Raw genomic sequence first — 7259 nt, 5'->3', positions numbered from 1 at the left:
GTGCCCGAGCTGCCACCGCCCGACGGCACCCCCGTCGCCGACCACCCCACCCCGCCCCTCCTTGTGGTGAGTTTTTTCTATTTTTAGATTTAGTTTATGTTTGTTTAGTTTAGTTTAGGTTAGTTTAGTTTAGTTTAGGTTAGTTTAGTTTTGGTTAATTTAGTTTATTTTAGGTTACATTTAGTTTATAGTTTAGCTTAGGTTTTTCTTGTTTTTTAAGAATAAACAAGAAAGATGAAAAAAAGAAGTAAAATAAGAAGAGAAAGAAAAAGAAGAAGAGGAAGAAGAAGAAGATAAAAAAGAATAATAAGTAGAAGAAGAAGAAAAAAAGTATAAGTAGAAGATGAAAAAAATATGAAAACCACGGGGGAGCGGGTTAGGGGGTTCCTCGACGTCGATGGAACCCTAAATAGCAAGTATCATCTGTGCGAGATACATGTGGCCGTCGGTGTCGAACACTACATCCACATCCCACTAGTGACGCCGGCGTCCGGCCTCCCGCAGCAATAGTTCTCGGGATCGATGGCGGTCGAACACCTTTGCGAATTTGTCTTGCAGCCTCTGCGATGGCGATTAAAAGCCAAGTGTTGAAACTTGGAACACCCAAACTGACTCAAGTCATTTTGGTTGTTTGAAGTTTCAAAACTTGGCTTTAAATGTGTCCGCATCACTCGTGGGATGTGGATCTAGTGTTCAACGCTGAGCGCCACATGTATCTCGCACGGATGATACTTGCTATTTAGGGTTCCATCGACGGCGAGGAACCCCCTACCCTGCTCGTCCTGTTGTAATTATTTAGTTAGGTTGACAGAAAAAACCTAATTTTCTATGTTACTCATCTTTCGATTGAAATGTGCAGTTTTTTTATCGCTGCGAGGGTCTAGTGTTCGACGAGATCCGCCCGTGCGTCCGTGGGTGAGCACAAATGACATCTCCTCCTCCCCCTTCATTTGCTCTATTCCGGTCTACATGCCGATGAAACTTGCTAGCTATAGGTGTATTCAATCATCAGTATGCGTGACCACTATGCGTCTCCAGTTCAAAAGGGTTACATCTATAAATATGCATGCATTTGCATATTTATCACCATGATTCTTTCGAATTGTCCAACGTTATCCATGGACAGCCCGAGTATGTGTAGATTGGGTTCATTTTCCCATATGCTCTACTTCGGATCCGATGCAAAATTCGTTAGTGCCTCCCTGTTGTTCTCCGGGTACACATCCTCTCTGCTTATTGCCGAGACGTGTATTAGGAGAACAACAGGGAGGTGTTGCCGAAATTTTCTGTCGGATCTGGAGCAGAGCATGGGAAAACAAACCCAATCTACACATACTCGGGTGGGATTAGGACCTATCTTTACCTATTAGCGTCTAGGTTGCATGGACGTAATAAAAGTGACAAACTCCATTAACTGGTGAATATATACATGCTGATATATATATATATATATATATATTAGATATGTGTCCAGTAGCTAGGCAAGATGAGTGATCGTGCATGGATGTATGTCAGATTTCGGGTTCCGGCAAAACCCTTGAGGTTCGAACACTGGGATGCGCATGAAGATCTCTCCTCCCTCTCATACTCCCCTCACCGTGATCTCAAGGCTCAGCGCGTCGAACTCGCAGAACAAAGGGACACAAGATTTATACTAGTTCGGGCCACCGATGTGGTGTAATACCCTACTCCAGTGTGGTGTGGTGGATTGCCTCTTGGGCTGAGGATGGACAGTTAAAAGGGAAGGACAACCTCCTGAGGAGAGGTGCTTTTGTGTTGGGTGAGTTTGTGTGGTGGCCTTGGTGGAATGTATCCGGTCCAAGATGAGATTAGATTGCCTCCTACGATGGTGGCTAATCCTATTTATAGAGGCCCTGGTCCTCTCCCCAAATATTAGGCGGGAAGGGATCCACAACGACCAGTTTGAAGGGAGACAACTAGTACAAGTTATCCTGACAAAAGGTGGTCTTCGCCTGCCAAAGGCTCTGGTGGTGACACCATCCTAGGCTCCATGGTGACCTCCGTCCTGCCGTCCTGCTGGTCTTGGTCTCGTTGCACCGATATGGAAACCTTTGCCTGATGCCTCGGGACTCCTCGTCTGCGCTTGCCTCTTTATCACCAAAGAGGAAATGAGGACACTACGCACTAGCGCCCGCCTGGTGCCTGCCTGGCCTTGGTCGTCATGGCTTGCGTCACGGGGACCTCGCGAGGTGCCCCTTGCCTTGATCTCTCCGCCCCTCGTGAGCCAGCCTGGTGAGGCCGCCCCCGAGGAGGTCTTGCGTTGTCCGCCTCGCGAGGCTTGGCCCCTTGCGAGGGTCTTGAGTGTTTACTGGTGAAGATGGGCCATACGGGGCCGCTGGCGGAGCCACGCCGTGGGCTGCTGGCAGGCAAGTCTGGGGACCCCCATTCCCAGGATGTCAACAGTAGCCCCCGGGCCCAAGGCGCGCTCAGAATTGGCTTCGAGGCGAAGCCAAGGGGCTAGTGCAGAGCGCTGCGGGGCCCAACAGCCTGGGGCCTCGGTTGACGTGTGGTGATTGATGGGACGTGGGCGTCTCCGCTTCCGCACGCTGCCTTGGCAACTGCCTGACTTGACCAGTCCCTGCTGCATGCAGAGTAAAGTCATCATTACCAATGATCGTGGGGATCGCCGGTTGGCCTTCTCCTCCTATAAATGAGGAGGGGGCGGAGCCCCCATCGCTCATCCCTTCCTGCTCCGCTCGCTTCTCCTCCCTTGCTTCATCGCTAGCAGTGACTCTCATGGCGCCGATACGGAGGTTCTCGACCATAGAGAAAGCAAAAAACTCCTGCAACGAGCCCGGGCCGCTTCCGCCGAAGAAGAGGCTGGCCCACCGCCTCGACATAGTTGTGAGGCCGGAGGTGTCGAGGCCTTGGTGCGAGTGGCCACCTCCCTGGTATCCGCAACTTCTGTACGCCCAAGCCAAGGGCTCCGGAGGGAGAGTCGGCGAGCGGCACCGCCCACGCCGTGGCCGTGGTCGACGCGCCATGGCGACGTGCACCATCGCCCCAGGAGCCCAGGCCGCGGACTCCTCGCGCGAGCTCATGCTGTGGGTGGCGATGCCTCCGAGCACTTGGATTCGCTTTCCGCAGTTCTTCTATGCCGAGATGCCGCCGAGGGCCCCCCTCAAGCTTTGGTTGCAGCACGCCGACTGCGACGCCCTAGCGACTGGAGCGGAGGTTGAAACCGTCTCCCCAGGCAGAATCTTCATGACCCATGGCTGGGGCGAGGTTAATCAAGTCTTCCATGCGGAAGGCGCCCTTGCCATCCATTTCGAGTACGACGGCGCCTCCACGATGTTCTTCAAGGTCTTCAATGAGGAAGGACGCTGCTCGGAGTGTTGTCCTAAAGGGGGTCGTCAGGACGGTGCAGTGGCCAACGCCGAGCCTACCGCTAGCTTCGCCAGCAGCTCCTCCAGCAGTAGCGGCGGCTCCTGGTGGTCCAGCGATTCTCCTGAGCCCGACGAGACTCTAGAGACGAGCGAGACAGCTACATGCCCCCGAGCTCTCGCCGCGCCCGGAGCAAGGCCGCAATGTCCGGCCATCGCCATCGCTGATCTGGAACAGGTTGGCGCCGGCCTCCCGTGGCCCAGTATTGATGATGGCATCGGTCGTGCTAGCGCGTGTAGATAGGGCTCCTAGAACTTCCTTCTTTTGTTCCCCGCGAGGAATGAAGATGGACCCCGTGGGGGCGTGTAAAGGGTCTGTAATGTCTTTTGCTGATATTATCCTCATTATGAAAATTTGCGAACGCATGTCCTGCCTCGGCTCAGTCTCCCCTTTCCAACCCCGCGGCAGCTCGGTGCTCTACGCTGACAGGTCCCAGTCCCCAGGCAGGCTGCAGCCGTCGCTGGTATGCGAGGTCGCGATGCCGTGGTCAAGGCCAGGAGGTGAGCGGCCCGAGGTCCAGTAAGAGCTCTTGAGGCGCGATGCTCAAAAGGTCCCCTTTAGTGCGCAAGCAGCCTCCAGGAGGTAGGAAAGGGAGGCGACGTCGCCGTAGCAGGGCTACGAGAGGTGGGAATCTTATGCCGTGGTGCTCGGTCCACCCGGGCGCGAAACTTATCCTGGCAGTCCAGAGTCGGTTCCTTGTGATGTGTCAGACTCGTGCATCGGCGGCCGTAGTGTAGCTAGGTTAGGCCTGTGCGAGCCTCCCCTCTTCTCCACGCTCTTCTATGTGCTCTGCGTCCTTAGGTCCAGGTCGCGATGCCGTGGTCAAGGCCGGGGGTGAGGACTAGAGAGCCAGTAAGAGCTCTTGAGTCGCGATGCTCAGGATCCCCCCTTTTTAACGGGCAAGTGAATTGCATGGGAGAAGAGGGAGCTCGTGGTAGCGCCTGCTATTGTCCTCAGGAGGTTTTTGCAAGTTAGCGCGAAGGTGGAATACAGGATGCAACCGTGCTTGCCGGTCTTCCACTGGTTGTTCCGCAAGCAGGTGGAGGCACTGAGGGCCTAGTGAGGTGACGTGCACGGGATGTGCCACGAGATAGAGCTAGACCGCTAAGATTTGTCAGTGTTGCAGGGACGGACCCGAGCACAAGCGCCGTGCCAGCACGAGTAGCCCCCATTGCGGGATGAGCAAGAGGCCGATGGGTAGCGCGGGTGGCCGCGATGGATAATATACAAGCAGGTGATAATCATGAAATGACTCAAGCAAGGAGGAAGGTTACCTCAGATAGATGCAAGAACGATACAATGCCACCGGGACAGACCCGAGCGGCTTGGGGATGATGCAGACCGAGGGGCGCCCCCAGTAAGGTAAGATAAATATGCAAGAGGGTACACGCCGCAGGGACAGGCCCATGCGACCTGGGAATAATGCAGCCTGAGGGGCGCTCCCAGCTGAATGAACTTGGAGAATGTCACCTGGATTTGTTTTCAAAGGAGAGTTCGGGTAGCTGAAGGCACGCGTTGAAGAAGTCGCTCCTCATGAGCCGCCAAGACCCTGAGCCTCTGGAGGCTCTGGGGGCTCATGTGGCTCCCTGGGGACTGTCTCCATCTCCGCAAGGGCTGTGTGATGCCTAGCCTCCTGGGTCGCCAGGACACTCCGCAGGTTGCGCTGGAAGGCGGTCGTCATGCTCGGCAGGCCAAACAACATGCGATCATAGCTGTGAGGTGGACCGTCGCACCGGCCAGTGCGCGTAGGCCAGAAGCGCTCCTGAGACGCGGCCCGGTTGAGCCCTGGGATGTCGATGCAGACCCGCAGCCCACCATCCTTGCTTGGATGGGGAGTTGCGCGAGGTGGGCGGCAGTCGACGTGCATGTCCCTTGCATCCTGCAGCTCCTAAGTGGTCTTGATGATGAACTCCTGAGCGCCGGGCGCTCCTCGCCCGGTGCCCTCCTGAGGGAAACATGTCATGAAGCACGCCTCCACGTGGTGCGCGAGCACCTCCCTCGTGATGTTGGCTAGGTATGAGGCCCTCCAGAAGAGTGCCCCTGAGCCTTGCCCGAGGAGGGCACCGGGCGTGCCTTCCTATGCAAGGGAGGGAGGCGCACCAGGCGCGGGCACCAATCCTGATGTGGCACCGCTAGAGGCGCCGCTCCCCTGAGGCCCTGTGCGGAGTACCTGCTTCTTCTTCTTGGGGGTGGCCTCAGGAGGGTACGCACCCTTGCTGCCAGGGTCTTCGATTGCTGCGGCCTGGAAGGCGTGCTCGAGGGAGCACACCGCATATCTTTCTTCGCAGGGGACTGTGATGATCTCGTCGCTTCCTGGCATCTTGAGGACATTGTAGCCGTGGTGGGTCACTGCCATGAACTTCGCCAATGCTGGGTACCCGGGGATGGCATTGTACAGTAGACAGATGTGAGCAATGTCAAAGTCGATGAGCTCGGTGCGGTAGTTGTTGCACTGTCCGAAGGTGACAGGGAGGCGGACCTGCCCTATCGGGGTGGTGGAGCCGTCAGTAACTACTGAGAAGGGCTTGGTGGGCTGTAGATGATCATAGGGCACTTGAAGGCTGTCAAATGTCTCGACAGACAGGACACTGAGCCCCGCACCGCCGTCAATGAGGGTCTTGGTGACTTGGGCATTGCTGATGACGGGTGAACAGAGCACCGGGTGAACGCCGGCGGTCGTCGCACACTTGAGCTGGTCCGCCGAGCTGAAGGTGATTGCGTACTTGGACCACCTGAGCAGGCGCATGGCCTCGAGCCTAGGAAGGGCTGCGTTCACCTCGCGAGCAAACTGCTTGAAGATACGCTGAGATGCTGGGGCCTGAGCTCCACCCAAGATGCAAGCGGTGGCACGCAGCTCCTGGAAGCCCCCAGCCCCCTCGTCCTGATGGTGCTCGTAGTTCCGTCTTGGAGGTGGCGGCAGCAGAGGGAGGCCAGGATTGCCCTGAGGACGGTCCTTGCGAGGCTGGTCGCACCAGGCGCCCTCACGAGGCTGCTCCTGCCAGTGGTCCTCATGAGGCTGGTCGCGCCACTCTTGGCGGGGGCCGCGATCATCATAGCGTCCTCCGCCTCGTCCTCCTCCTCGGTCGTAGACCTGGTCATTGCGCTCGGGGCGTCGACCGAAGCGTCCATCTCGAATGGCCCTGAGCACTTGACAGTCGTTAGTGTTGTGGATGCGTACGTTGTGGAAGGCGCAGAACGGTCGGCTGCTCTTGGATGACTCGGGGTGGTCCCTGCCGCGCTTCGTATCCAGCTCTGCCGCGAGTACGACCACTCCCTTGTGCTTCACGTCCTTGGCCTTGGCTTTCTTCTTCTCCAGGTCAGTAGCTGGGAGCTCGAGGAGGGAGAGACGCCCTTCCGCAGCTCTTGCGCCCTAGGTCGCTATGTTGAATAGCTCCAGACTCGTGCATAGCTCCTCGTGGATGGCGAGCTCCTCCTTCATCTTGATGTCGTGGACGCCATCGGAAAATGCTAAGATGATGGCCTCGTCCGTCACCTTGGGGATCTTGAGACGAATGTTGTTGAAGTGTTGGATGTACTTCTGCAGGGTCTCCCATGGTTGTTGCTTGATGCGGCACAGGTCACCCGTGGCCGGAGGGCGGTCGTGAGTGCCCTAGAAGTTGTCGACGAAGCGGTGGCGCATCTCATCCCAGGAGGAGATTGATTCTGTGGCTAGGTTCAGGAGCCATGAGCAGGCGCCATCCTTGAAAGACATGGGAAACCAGTTTTCCATGACCTTTTCGTCACCGTTGGCTGCCTCAATGCTCAGCTCGTAGAGCAGCAGGAACTTCACGGGGTCGGGGGTGCCATCGTAGCACGGAGGTAGATCCGGCTTCAACTTGCCCGGCCAAACGACG

This window comes from Triticum dicoccoides, chromosome 5A (genome assembly GCF_002162155.2).
Source record: "Triticum dicoccoides isolate Atlit2015 ecotype Zavitan chromosome 5A, WEW_v2.0, whole genome shotgun sequence".
Taxonomy (NCBI): Eukaryota; Viridiplantae; Streptophyta; class Magnoliopsida; order Poales; family Poaceae; genus Triticum; species Triticum dicoccoides.
This window is presented reverse-complemented; position numbering follows the sequence as displayed.